The 15,308-nt window shown below is 38.4% G+C and overlaps 1 protein-coding gene across 1 annotated transcript in view; it reads left to right on the top strand.

Annotated features, from left to right (window-relative positions):
• JMJD1C (jumonji domain containing 1C) overlaps window positions 1–15,308 on the top strand; it is a 166,716-nt gene that overhangs the window by 54,836 nt on the left and 96,572 nt on the right. The window lies entirely within an intron of this gene.

Here is a 15,308-nt window from a genome sequence, read left to right as displayed (position 1 = left end):
ATAAGAAAATACTAATAAAGCATGTTTGTGTTGAAAGGGTGGGAGTGATGTGATTAATAGTCACTCATCTTCCTTTTTTAAATCAACTTAGAGCACTGCAAAAGTAGTCTCTGAGTGACATAATAGAACTAATGGCACTTTCATAGTCAAAGCATCTCAAAAATACAAACTTACCACCTACACATCTTGCTCCTCTGTGGAGGATTGAAACTAAGGTGAAAAATAAACCATTAGGCTTGTGATTACACTCAGCTCCCACAAAGAAGGTATCTAGAATTCAGGTCAGAGTTCAGAAAGATGAGAAAAGTGAGCAAAGATCAATAAAGTGAGTGATAATTGCTTGCCTGGTTTATGAGATGATACTTGTGACTCGTTTTATCTGCATTAATGCCCAAACATTAAAGCTGCTGAGGGAACTGCTAGGAGGTTGTGTCCATTTCTGACATGCCTTTAGATAGACTTGATGAATACTAAGGATCTGATGAGATAATCTAATAAGCAATAAATGTGTATTCCAAAGAAACTAATAATGCTGTCAAAGCCTTCAGAAAAGCCAAACAGATATGAGATTTCAGGAACCTCCTATATTGGATGTTTTTTGCTTTGTAGAGAGTTGGGGAAGATTTCTCACAGACTGGCAGGTGAAAGGGAGCTCCGACAAGTTTGTCAAAACGGTGAAGGAAAGTATTAGATATATTTGATATTAAGCTTAGTATCTGTAACTTCAGTCTTGGGTTTTTAGAAATTTGTAGTTGTAATGAATTTAGATGATTCCCCCCCAGACTTTAGCTGTATCTGTGTTTCATTTACATATTCCCTTCATATTCTGATCTCTGAGCACTTGATGGACTTTCTGAAATGCTGCTGCATGATTTACTTTTCTGGAGCTGTGGTTAGGACATTCTGTCATGCTGATGGTCGTGAAGCAGGTGGTTCAAGAAAGCTTAGTTATGGAAGAGATGCCTAGATGGTTTAGGATGACTTATCTCCTCTTTGGGTAATACTTCTACTTGACTCACCTTGTATGTTTGTGCTAATGTGCTTGAGTAAAACAGGCTAACTTTCTGGATGTACAGGCTTTTTCATATATTTGCTTGTACAGGCAAATTTTCTGTTTCATGTTAGTATATCCTTGAGCGAGAATTTTTAGTTTCAGGGAGTCATGTCATTTGCCCTTTGAAGCCACCCATCTCTTCTTGATTGAGATAGGTATTTTAAAATCTGTTAGCAATTTAGAACTTAGTATCTAAGTACTCTGCTATTTTACATGCTTTTAATCTCTCCCTCTAGAATAGAGATCCTTCTTGAGTTTAGAAGGGGTGTATTTCTAGAAAGTATTCTAGTCTGGCTGCTGATCCTGTCCCAAAGTTAAAAGTATGTCTTTGCTTACTAATTTGTGAAGACGTTTTAGTCCAACCTTTCTCTCAGTAGAGACTTTTCCAAACTTGTCCTGGTCCAGCAGAAGGCAGAAACGTGTTGTTTTTTTTTTTCTTCGATATCTATCTCATAATTTTTTTATTCTTGTTTTAGTGTTTATGTTCTTGAAGGAACTGATAGGCATGAGAAGGAAGGTTTGCAAAAGATCTACCTCTTGCTTTCACAATTGGAAAATTGAAATCATATAGTCCAAAGTGGGGCTCAGATAGCTTGTTGGGTCACAGTTTGCAAATGTTAAAGAGATGACAAGTTCTCAGGATTTGTACTTGGCCTGACTACAAGTGTTCTAGCAATTGTTTTCCGAGTCAAACCCTCTAGTCATCCATTCCAGAAAACCCCTATTGGGCGGGAAGTGCAGATACAAGATATAACTATAGTTAGAGCAGATTTCTTCCATAGAAACCTCCCAAGGTTCTGGTCTGTATAAATAGCTGCACTGAGCATGCCAGGCTTTGGGGAACAGGGAGGGTGCTCAAATTGTCATAATACTTCTGGGTTTTGTTTCCAGACTATCTGAGCACTCTGGTGTAGTGGAGTAGATAGCATCTATGACGGCTTGTGGTTTTTTTTTTTTTTGGTCAAAACAAGACTTACTAAAAATGGGAAAGCAATAGAAAAGGTGGTAAAAAAAATTCTGATTTGCCCAACAGCAGTAGGAATATCTGCCCTTGTATGTGAAATGGTGAACGTGGATGTGATAATGCACACTTTTTGGAAAAGCTGAGTCTTGCTATAGTTATTGAAGGAAAAGTCTCAATCTTTCCTGTGCATCTGAACTCCATTGAAAAAATCAAATATGTACTTGCCTATATTGTCTTTGTATTAAATAGCAAAATAAAGGTTTCTGGTACAACTTATTTTGTATGCCAATGTAAAGCAATATTCAAGTATATTTAATGTAGTAGTTCTACAGGATCTTTGCCTTTAGTGGAGTGAATGGAAAGTGCTTGTTTATTTAGATGGTTATCACTTTCTGTTCTTCTCTTCTTTGATCAACTTACTCTGTATTTACTGTATGATATTCAAACCTGATCAGAAGACAAGGTCTGTAATTTCCTGTGCAGCTTTGTATGGACAGTCATCAGTCTAGTATCTGTGTACTTCACAATTACTGATTTCTTTTTTTACTCAATTGTGTGATGCAGTATAATCTCCACTTTATAGAAATTGCTAGAGTGCAAATTGGTCACAAATGTTTGCTATTTTTAAATGCCTGAATGGGTGAGCTGTTATTGACAGGACAGTGTCCATTTACGTCATGCAGCTGTGCTTTAAGATTTTAGGCTATTATATCAGGTGCTGAGAAAATAAGGAAATGAGAAGTACCACCTCTTTCTCCTTGTTTAGAAACTTGGTAATAGAGGAGGGATGGGCTATCCCCTGAATTCAGTTTCTCTCGTGATGAGACTATAATTTCTTTTAGTAGAGTTCCTGCCTCATCCACGCTGAAGGTGAAAATTTGACCATAAATGAGCCTGGAGTCCTGTTAGCAGGAACATGCTTCATCGTATCAGGGCCACTCTGATGATGTTGACTAGATACCTGTTTTTGGGCCACTGCGCAAGTCTGTGAAAGAGAGAGGAAGCGTAGTGCTTCAGCTTGTTCATGCTGTAATCAAATAACTTTCCTTCTTGTGAGACGATTTTCTGGGAAGAGTGGAGAACAACTTGGCTGCCTAGCTTACTGGTATAATGGGAAATCACCCTGCATGCGGGATATTTACAAGCATAGAATAAAAGACTGTCAAGAAGCATAAAGAAATGGCAATGGTGATAAGTGATGTCAGCATATATGTAGCCTAGACATGAGGGAAGAGAGTGTTTGGTAAACAATGCTTGTTTACCAAAACAATTTACCTCAAGTAATGGAGATGCTTTACAGATGTCAATGCAAAAGAAAACTTGTCGGCCAAAGGGGTAGCATAGGAAAAAATGGATGGGTTCTGAAAGCTTAAAAAGTGTTGGTAGTGGAAGTGAGTGGTGTGTCTTTCCATTTTAAGGGATTAAGAAAAGCAGCCTAGATATGGTGTTGAAATTGAAGGCATCAGCTTAGTTTGGTAAACAAGGGGTGGGTCTGTGTCTCAAAGATACAGAAAGAGGGGAGTGATGGGCTCAAAGTTGATGGGCTAGGAGAATTACTAGCACTTCAAAAACAAGGCAAAATTGATTTTTGAATTACTCGGGAAACAACTTTGAAGCGATTGAGATGATGGATTAAAATTTTTGATCTGTGAGTGGGTAAAAATAGTTGTATTTTAGGGGGAGAAAATTAATCTCAGTCTCCCTGATGTAGAAATCGTTTGGGTCCTAGGATGTTAGAGATCAGTGATGAAATCATGCCTATGATACAGTTTGGTCTGAAGTCTTAGGAGTACAACGGTATCCCTTCAGCAGCCAGGAAGGGAGACGGAAGTGTGTGGGCAGGGTGACAAATTGGAGGTTTTAATGTGGACAGAACAGAATGCTTCTCTGAGCTGTCAGTTTGAATTTAATTACTATTTCTCTAATTGCATATTAAAATACCTAGAAATAAAGTGTAGAGGGAGAAAAAGAGGGGACTAAGGACAGAAGCCACTTGAGACATTTTGGAGAATAATAGAATAGTGTGGAAGAAATGTTTAAGGTGATAGACTAACTAGGAGAGGATGCCGTGGTAGAAACTTAAATAGCAGTTCACTTCTCTTAACAGCATCAACTTTATATGTTTAAGGCATAGGAAGGTGTGGACTGAGTGCATTTTCTTAATAATTTTGTTTGGGAGGCGGGTTTTGGAAACTTCAATAATGTGCTGAAATGCAAATTTATCATTGAAGGTCTACAGATAGAAATGAAAGAAAGAAATTTGAGATGGGCATTTTAAGGGGTGTATTCCATCATCTTGGACAGAAAATAAGGGAAGAAGGGTAATTGAAAATGCAATTAAGATTAAAGGAGTCTAAGATGGATAGACTATGGTAAGTTTGTACTTTAAGGAAAAGGAGCTAGGAGAATTCAGGAGGTTGGAAAGAAAAGAACTGGAACTGGAGATAAGGCAAAGTGAATGCATTGAATGGGAGCACACGTGAGAAACTTCTGCACTTGCAACAAGAAAGGCAGAGGCTATTGTAGAACCGGGGAAGGAGAAGTATGATCTTATTTTGGCCTTTTCCTTTTGGAAGAAACTGTCAGTCTTGTGCAGCGTAGATGACAAAGGAGGAAACAGTTTGATTCAGTCTAATGCAATGAAAAATGGGGCCGGGGAACGGTTCGTTTAGCTGGCAGGTGGAGCTGGGTGCCTGGGTGGGTTACATACAGGCATGGGTGGTGGGTCAGGGGTTTCGTGTGTTTTAGTGGATATGGTTTGTTGCCTGTTTTTATACCTATAAATAAAACAGTGCTGCTTGTGAATTCAGTATGAATTCATATCTCAAATCAGAAGAATCCGTACTAATTCTCTGTTGGTTTCAAAATGGAGACAGTGCTTCACTAGCTTTGCAGTACTTGCCTCGTCAAACCAACAGATTTGCCCTATGGTCTCAACTAATAGAAAGGTCTGCAATAACTGTATCACTCCCAGTTTTGGTGCTGGCATACAGCAAGAACTGTTTCTCCTGCAGTTGTATATTTCTGAAGAGTATATATACATAAACTAAAATATATTTCATGAGGAGGTCCTGAATAGGCTTATCTCCTAAGGTAAGGGTGGCTGCAGAACCAACTTAATCCCCTCCCTTGCCCCAGTTAAAAAAAAACCATAACATACCATATGTGTCTGTTTGCCTGTCTCTGTCTCTTGGAACAAGTGAAGTCATTGCTAAACCAGTGGCTTGAGAACAATCTTTCCTGGGACTCTGTCCAGGGCTCTGAAAGAATATAGAGTTTTAGCCAGGCTTATAACAAAACCAGGGACAAAGAGTGGATCTTCACTGGCGATTACTAACTCTTTTCCACTGTAAGAATCTGGAGCTGATTTGTGGTGGACAGTGCCAGTGGCACCTGTGGGACTGCGGGCCTTCAGTCTGACCATCATGCTAATGAGGAGGCTGCCTTGCAGAAGAATGAGATGAGGCTTGTTCTGGGTGGCAGTGGATGTGTTTGTTCGGCTGGATGTGAATGAGCCCGTATGTTCATTTGCTGACTGAGTGTTAGGGTACGTGGTGGTAAAGTATAAGAGTAGAAGTGTTCGTGGACATGTGGAGGACAGACTTGTCCTCTGACCTTATGTAGCCTTTTCCCCCTCCCTCCTTGCTCCTCTGTCCCAGCTGTCAATTGCAGAATCCTTGTGCTTGACTGCATTCTGCTTCAGCTGGCTTGATTGTGTTAGATTATAAAGCAAATACTTATAAAGTGCCAGTTTATTGGCATTTGTGTCACGATTAAAGAAGAAAGTGTACAGATTGAACAACAAGCTTCTATAGAGCTTCCAGGGATTCATGAGACAAATCATATTCTTTATTTTTGGCATGATGATGGAAAGTAGAACAGGTCCCTTGTTCATTCCTGTTTATACCATGACGCATTACCACTTTTTCACTCTCTCAAGGATTTGTTTTCTTCCTTGTCTTGGTGTTCTAATTTTAGCATTTCTGAGTGAGTTTCTCTTTCATATATTGGTCCTGTGGATCAGATTGATCCCCTTCAAACTCAGGAGTTTCTGTAGATACTGCTAACGTTCCCCCTGCATATTCAATTACTTCACTGCAGCCTGTTTTCTTCCCTCTGCACAATGAAAAATAGAGGTATATGCTGCCAGATATTGCGATTAAATCCTCAGCAGACACTCAAAATACTCTAGCAGTAAAAAGAAATAAGTTCACAAAGGATTACTGTGTGTATGAAAAGCAAAGCAGAGAGAAGACTCAGTCTCCCGAGTCCTAAAAATAAGTAAAAACTTTGAGGATATTTCAAATTTGAGGGGAGGAAGTGCTGTAGCTTCCAGGGAAAACAATCAAAAACTATTAGTGTTTTTTTTCAGCTTCTCCATTCCCTGCATCACAATTCTAGTGCTTGTATACCTTGCTAATCTGGGGAAAAGATGATATATATACAACAGAGAAAATGTTTGGAAACTGTCAGCTGCTTGGGAAAGATTTAAGACACTTTAGAGCTTGGGGAAAATAAAGTTTAAGTAACTGACTCAGCAGAGCATAAACGACTTGATTTTTGCTGCATTGTGAAAGACAGTAACATGCAGAAACAGCACTTGGAGATGGTTCAAAGATTACTTTGCTGGAGAGTACGTTACTGTAATATTCCCACAGAACATAAACGTCTCAAGCAGTACCACATCCCGCCTGTGTACTTTGGCACTTGCTTTTTTTAAACTACTGCTTACTGGGAGACACTGCTCTCCACACAGCCTTCTAAGCAGAGGCCATTACCTTCCCAGGACATACCCCAAACGAGCAGCAATAAACTGAAATCTGTCTCCCCAGATGCTCCGTTGTGAAATATGGGTGTTGTCCTATATCTTCCCACTCTGGAAATGAGTAACGGAATGGAAAGCCTCACTGCAGTGCTGACTTGTATGTGGCCCTGGTACTTTTTGTGCACTTTACACTACTGTGTTGTTTGTTCCAAAGTTTTTTGTCTGGAGGTGTTGGCTAATGGCAAGCTTGTACTTAATTTTTGTTTTTTTACTTCTTGGTAATGGTCTTCTAAGCAATGGAGATCCTTTTTATTTGAAAGGATTAAGTTTTCTAAAAACATGCTTCTGCGTATAAAATGCATAAACTATTTTTTGTAGTTAAGTACTGTGCAAAGAATTGTTCTTAAATTAATTTATAGGAGTGCTAGAATTCCAAAGAAAGTAGAGTATTTTCTAGACTTCAGCCTTAAAGTAGCAGTAAACATGAGTCACTTTGATCATATGGGCTTGGGAGTTGCCATTTTGGCAGCTCCTCTACAGAAAGCTGCTTTAGTATGTCACAGCATCCTGGAGGTCTCTGTATTTCAGGTTCGTTCTTGCTGGTAAAGCACTTGTTCTCCAAGGATTACACAAATTAAATAACTAGATATTGTTTAGCATCCTTCAGGTGCAACACTAAGCAGGACTCCCAATGGAGTGTGCCTCTGTCACTTGCACCTGTTCAAATGACAGATAGGGATGAAATGCTGGTAATAATTTGTATGTGTTTCTGTAAAAGTTAGACATAAATCTTCCTGAGGTTCCATATTCAAGCTAGACACTTTGAAGCAGAGCAGCCACAGTTGCAGGGACCCTCAGTGCAGGATAACTGCATATCAGTTTTTATAACTGGTGCTGAAACCTTATATTGCCATGGTTATACTCCTGTTGATACCCCAGTCAGCTAGCTCAAAGTTAGTCTAGGTGTATCTGAACTGCATTCACATTTGAGCTTCAGCACTGACCTACTCCACAGCTTCATCAGTTATAAAAGCAATGAGCTATGCTTGGTCCTCTGGAATTGACTGGGAAGCCCTAAGTCTTTGATTTTTGTTCATAGCATTTATGAGAACAAATTTTACATCGGTGCTGAATAAAACAAATTGCTTTGTAGCACTCTAGATCACCTGAACTTCAATGGACTAGAAGGATGAGCTCAACTTTGGAGCTACAGTGGTAAGCAGAATACAAACATGTGGATGCAGTTGGTTATTTCAGCACAGTATTTTGGAAATTCAACTTCCAGAGCTTGGGCTTTGGAAGAAGGACTGAATGCCTACAGTGCCTTTTGTGTATCTCTATTGGTCTGGTCACTCACAGTCTATTTGTTTCTGTTTACCTAAATTTTGGCTTATACATATTATAAATATATACAATTTATATATGTGTATATATGTGTGGGTATGTTTTTATAGATGTGTGTGTGTATATAGAGATATACACACATATGTAATATTTTTCTCTCTCTATTAAAAAACATTAAAAATAATCTCCTGACCTATACCTGTTGAGAGGCTGTACAGTGAGGGAAGGATGTCAGCGTGGTACTTGTCCTCCATCCGAATGGTCGCTATCCAGAATGAGGAAAGCTGTGCCAGAAGACTTCCATCCACAAGCAACTGCTTGGTGTTTTTCTTGTGATGGCGGGGAGGAGCAGCTGGGCTTTACACCTGTCAAATCCACTTGGCAGCTAATTTCGAAAGCCACCCACTGTTAAAATCTCCACTGCTGCTTCTGTGCATTAATGACTTGTCAGCTGTGCAGTGCTGAAGCACAGCTCTCTTCATGCTGATTTAAGTAAGATGACTTATGGAAGGCATAATTAGAGTTTTATGAGTTTCTTGTTCATCTTTCCCAGAATTCCGTCAGCTTCGTCTGGGTTTCATTGTGAATGCCATGATGTGCTATATGAAGTTCCAATATCTATCTTAAACGTATGGCAGCATGGAGAACCCACCCAAAATGCAAAGTACCTTTTCCATAATAGTATTTCAGTAGTTTGCACGTTACAGTTTGGAAGCATATGGCCCTGTGTGAATAGAGTCTGTTCTCCTACAGCAGAGACACAGGGAGCTTCAGGTGAAATTAATGTCTGCATGAAGTCAAAATGTTGCAGTTAGGCCTAAACACTGCATTTTGCTAGGTTAGGGTAAAAGGTCTGCATTTTGCAGATACTGAGAATCTGAGGGAAGCTATTTTGATACTAAGAAAGCACATACATCGGATCCATCTGAATTTTGGTTACTGGCATATAAACAAGGCAACTGTTTCTTCGAAGGTCTCCTTTTCTGTGGAGTGACTCCACAGAGCTTTTTTGTCATGTCATGATTGCATCGCTTTATTCTTAACTTCTCCGCAGCCTACCACAGCTACAGAACAGGTACCCACGAAACAATATTCCCTTGATTTCTGGGAATTTCTTGTAGCACTTCACTTCTTTTCACAGCAGTGGCAGAGGTCTTGTCACTGGGTATGATCTTTTCACAATTTTGAATAACCAAAATAAGTGATGGTGGGCGATCTTGTGTTGCTAGATTCAAAAAGAGAATTGACAATATGGTTCAGGGAGGAGACACAGAGGCAAACTTTTTAGTCCTTTGAGCCCTTTTGGTGTGGAAATGAATGTTAATATTTGGGATGACAAGGAAATTGAGTTGAAAAGAGGATAGTTTCTTTACCTTGTGGGGTGGATGTGATACTCGTGTCTCTGGTTAGGCTCCTGCGAGGAAAAAGTTGTCTCCTTTATATGATTTTGACAGAGCCTGGAAAAAAAAAATAATCTCACTTCTGCAGCTCAAGAGTTGGAGCTCAGTGGTGCTATGGTAGTAATTTTTAAAGTGCTTCTGCTTTACAAACAGGTACAAAAGAAAACCAAACCCTTACTTCCTCTTAGATCTATCTGTTGTGGATGTGGTTGCACAATTAATGTGACCAATCTCTCACTGATGCTGGAAGGGACAGTGCTACTACCTTCCCTTTTTGGTACTTTGGCATAAACCCCCCTAAATTTCAGTTAGATCTGCAAGCTCTGTTCCCTAGTGTGTGTATACACACTCACACCCCCCCCATCATAGGGGGGTTGGAACTAGATGGTCTTTAAGGGCCCTTCTAATCCGAACCATTCTATGATCATTACACCAAAGTATTCTAGATTATTGGTTACACTAAGCTTTTGTGAAGTACACAGGGATATATGTGAGAATGCTGTCATTTATTACTGTTATGCAGTGTCTGTACTTGAATAGTATTGATCACTTCTTTTTTGTTATATATTTTGATTTCATTCCCTGCTTTTAGGGCTCTGCATTTGAAAAAAGATTTTTTGAAATGAGATTTTGGTAGTTAGCTATCATTGACAGAGACTTCTTTTGCTGGCAGACGTTGTAGGCCTTCAGTTACACAAAACCAAGATTAAGTCACGTACTTACAGCAGAAGGTTGTCTCTTTTATTTCTTATTTGTCATAGGTGCTAAAGCATTGTAAATAGGTTCTGCATGATCCATTTATCATGAACAATCTATGTTTTCATAATGACAATTTTTTTTAGACCACAAAAGGTTGAATTTCCACAGCAACCTCATATATTGCTTAAGTTCTAGCAATGATTTGATATTGTCCATCTAGTAAGTCTAGATTTTTAATTTATCTTAACTTCTAGGGAAGAAAAATGAACATAGGAAAGATGATCAGGAGTCAGCCTGTCAGCTTCATGTGTTTAACCTGCGTAAGGAGGCTAGCTGGGATAGAACCTTTATTTTATATCTTTAGTGTCCTAAAATTCCTGATAACTTAATTTTTTTCACAAAGTGACTATCATTCTCACTTTCTGAAAACCAGACTCTTAAGTAATAAAAACAGTATGTCCTCTATTCCTGGCTTCACTGCCATACCAGTAGTCTCCTGAATTTCTTGCCAGTTCCTTTCAGGTGTGTGTTTGTGTGGGAACACGTGTTACTTCCTCAACTTCATGTTGTAGCATTTATGTCAACACAGGTTACATTAGCGTTTCTGAAGCCCTTCTCAAATTTGGTGGCTCTGCATGTGCCCCAGCTGGGCAGGAGGAATGGAAACATTGGTTGTCTGCAGGTCGTGCCACTCGTGATGAGGATTATGATGTGATTAAGCAGTAACCACCAGCTAATTAGAATTGTTGAGAGAGTATTGATGGGGAGAGAAGGGTAGAGAAGGAAGCTGCTGAAGGCACAGGTTTATTTCTTCTACTGAGCATTTTTCTTCTCTGCTTTTTTAATAAAAGAAAAAAAATAACAGTTTTTATTTTACATGCCACATCCAATTGCCTGCAGTGGGTTCAAAATCCATTCTCTCCGCGAGCATGCAGAGGCCAGGGCTGGGAGCGTATTGTTTTACCACTTCCTTTCTTGTGCCCTCGGACTAACATCCTTCCCACTCTGGCCAAATCAGGAAGTTGAGTCAAGGGCTAGAAATGGCAAATACACTTTCAGTGACTTCTTAAAAGAAAAAGCAAAAACTTAAACTGAAGACATTTGTGTTTCTCTTCGCAATATGCGTCCTGTTAGGATGATGTTGGTCTTAAACGAATGATGAACAACATTGTAACTGATCAATTTTTTGAAATTCATGGGTATTGAGAAACAACTGCTTTGTTATATCTGTGGTTTTACAACACTTCTGCTTTTCTACCTTCTCCTGTGTGGAATATTCACATAAATGGGGGAAGGACATACTTCATACCCAAGGACATACTTGGGTTTATGTTTGGGGTCCCCCCCGATCTTATCTGCTCTTCCTTGCAGTAAAGCTTGAGGTTACTTCATTGATAGTTATTGGTAATGCTTTAAGATATTTTATCTTATTTAGTGTGCATTGCATGTTTAAAGCATTATTACATAGAGTATCTTTAATACCAGAAAGTGAATCAGTATCAAGAACTGTAAATATAGGGCTATATGAAGTCTTTAGGAACTGAACAATTTCAGAAAAATATTCACTAAACTGGCTTTGTGACCAAATAGTCTACTATTGATTAGGGAATGGGTCTTTGTTTGAAAATAATATCCTTTAGCAGTAATTAATATTTTACTAGAGCAACATGGCTGACCTCATCTAACCCTGAGTAAGTCTGACTCATTATTTACAGATAGGTGAATTATTAACACAATTAAAGATATAGTGTTTATTTTTTATCTACTTACTGTCATAGGGTCTACACCAGTCATGGGTAGAAAAAAGTATTTTATTAAACTTTTTGGTCCTTTATTAGCTTTTGTGTTCCCTTTTGATTGCTTTGCGGAAAAGACTTGGTCCATTAGTTAAGCAATTGTTAGAAATTTACATGAAACCTCTCAATACTCAATTTTTGAACTGAACTTTTTAAGAAAAAAAATTAATTGTTCTTACGTATAATGTATCATTCTGAAAAACTCTTGACCGAGTATTTTAATTTGAAAATTCTCATCAATTTTGAATCTAAGACATTGGGTAAGTACCTCATTTCTTTTAATAAATGATGCAGAATTGTATTTCTGTTAATGGCTTTAATTTCAGATGGCTTTGAAAAAATTCTTACGTATTTCATTGAAGGGCTTTGCTGGGATTTTAAGTGCATATACTGAATTGCTACAAACTGTATTAGTACCATCACAATGGGAATAAAATATTGATTTGTAGGACTGACTGAATGGATGCCTTTGGAATCACTAAAACATTTAGCTGAATCCTGAAAGGAGCCAAACAGTACTTCTTATCACTGGTTGATGAATTTAGCCGTTTTGAAAGTATAATAATAAAGCTCTGTGTTAATACAACCAAAACCCATTTATATGCTTTATAGATTTTTTTTTTTACGTTAGTTTCGCACTTAAGAGTATAACTGGCTTTCTAGAGAACAATGTTCCTATGTATTTTGGTGTATTTGTCTGGAATAGGCTTTATTTGTTCTAACCAGTGTTCTAGTGAGGCTCTGTTGCGAAGCCTAAGTGGGTTGGTTTTGGTTCCAGTGTTTCTATTTGTCCACGTATGGTTTGGCTTGCTGTTTGCTTACTGTGCTTTTACTATTCTAAATTACAATGCTTTTAGTGCTTTAAGTATTCTAAAGGATTCCTAAAACCTTTTTGTGGCTTTTAAATTTAAAGCCAACTTCTTTTTCATATTATGATTATCTAAAGTACTACAGAAATGCCAGGGTATATCTTTGTAGCTCACAGAAAGGATACTCTAAAGAAGTACCAAAACACATTCCCGTTCAGGAATCTTGTTAGCGGTGGACTGTACATGATGGTAGTGTATGTGAAGAGGTCTCGACATCTCTGTAAACTGCTGCTACAAGTTTGCCAGGATCAGATCCGTAGTCAAGTTTGAGGCAAGATGCTAACCATTTTAGTTGTGAAGATGGCAGCACCTCCAGCTTTCAGAGTGTCTCCTGTAGGTTACTTAGGGCAGACCTAATTGATACTGGTTTACTCTGAAGCATTTACAAGGTAGTTTGAGAGCTGGTAAAGAATTCTCTCTTGTAAGACTCAAGGCGCAATTAATTCATACGGGGAGAATGAGAAATATTTGGGGCAATTTACTGATGATTGTGGAGGAATTAAAGCCAGAGAAGTCTTTTGGAACTTTGTCATATTGCAAATAACATAAAGCTAAAATAGAATCGCTGTGTGCATTTTTTTTTTTATTAAGAACTTAGGGCTTTATGGATGTTTTCCTACTTCCTAGTAAGATACTAGCTTCTGTCACATGGGGAAAAAAGCAGTTACGGGTTTGAGATTGCAACAGAATTTGTTTGTAGCAAACTGACTTCTGTCAGGCATCACCTTGACAGACAGAATTGTATGAACCACCACTAAGCGCCATCAAGTTTGCTGGTGAAGGGAGCTGCAGACAGCAGCAGTATCTGATTAGTCGAGACTGGTGCAGTCCTAGCAGAATAATGTGTTTGACTTGATTTGCAGGTGAAGGGATTGCAGATGATTTTTATAAGCCTGACCAGTATGTGTAGCATATAGAGAACCTGCTGTGACTCTGCTTCTTTTCTTCCCCCTCCAAAATGCGGTCAGGTAGAAACGCGGCTCTGCTGTCTGTCTCCATGTGCAGCAATTCATGTTTCCTTTAGATGTGCATAATCTCGGATGAGCTTTTCTTAGGGAAGACTTTGTGTTTTTCCAGATGCTCTCTTATTAACAGTTTTGATCTTCTGTCCTTTATATATATAATCTATATCTTGGCATTTAATCTGCATATATAAGCACTGTGGCAGTCATAGTACTAGAAGGTTATACTTCTGAGGGGCTTGATGGCATTCGTAATTGATCATATCGTTTTTCTATGACAGGCTGTTTTCCTGTGTTACTATCAAAATACCCAGTGAACTGTGATTAATCATTTTTGGCACATGGCTCTGAAATTACTGCCACTGCCATAGAATGTCGATTTCAACATCTTTGGCTGCTGCAATTGCACAGTCTTTTAACAATAGATGTACTTGCAGTTCCTTCAATACAAATGACATTATTGGCACCCATAAGATTGTATACTGGATTATTTATTAGAATAACCACTGTACTTTTTATTGGGCCTTTTAAACCCCGCTCTGAATATCTCACACAGGCTTCCTTTCAGATTGGCAAAATGACCAATGTCATCTCCTTAAATGTTACAAATGCGCGTACAAAGTTCAAATGAAAGCAGGAAGGGTGACTGTTCCACACGTCCAGGCAGGGCAGGTTAATGCTATTGGATGGCATTAGACTGGTCCTACATCTCCTTGCCTCTTGGTAGTACAGTGCATGACATCTTAGCTACTGTAAGTCGTCCTGTGCCTGCCCACCCCAGGTCTTTGTGTTGTTTTAAGCAAATTTTGGATAGTAGAAGAGGCAGACTGGCTTTTTCTCTGGTTTTACAGGATTCCAAGCACTTCCTTTTATATATTAATGGTATTTTAACATATGTTTAGTATGTGCATTTACACTGTGGCACTGATTTTTTTGTTCTTTATTTTTTTCAAATCTAAGTAATGATATAAAGAATGTACAGGTCTGTTACTTAGCTATGGATATTTTTGGCACAGTGAGACTATGAAAGATAGTTGATAGCCAGTTACTTTCTCTTGGGGAATTGTTTAACGTATATGGATGTCTTTCACTGGTTTTAACCAGGGTCTTAGCATATACATTATGAATTTGATGCAGTTTGCTTTCCCAATACAGTTTCAGTATAGTTCCTTTAACTAATGTAATCCAGATTTTTGCTAGTTGCCTTTAGATTTTGTCTTTGAAATGAACTAAAAGATCTGTTTATTTTCATAAATGAGAGATGAAGATGGGAGATAACCGGAAAGTCATTGCAAGATTTATAAAACACAATAAATTCTGAATTCTGTTATGCTGGCCAGCAATAACATTTTGACTATAAAAAGTAAATACAGAAAAACCAGTAATTGTTTATATCAGGCTTCTTATAGAAAATAATCTATTAGGCCAAAGCAGATATTTGCTTCTCTCTTGAAA

The sequence above is a fragment of the Chroicocephalus ridibundus genome, chromosome 6 (genome assembly GCF_963924245.1).
Source record: "Chroicocephalus ridibundus chromosome 6, bChrRid1.1, whole genome shotgun sequence".
NCBI classification, from domain to species: Eukaryota; Metazoa; Chordata; class Aves; order Charadriiformes; family Laridae; genus Chroicocephalus; species Chroicocephalus ridibundus.
This window is presented reverse-complemented; position numbering and strand designations above follow the sequence as displayed.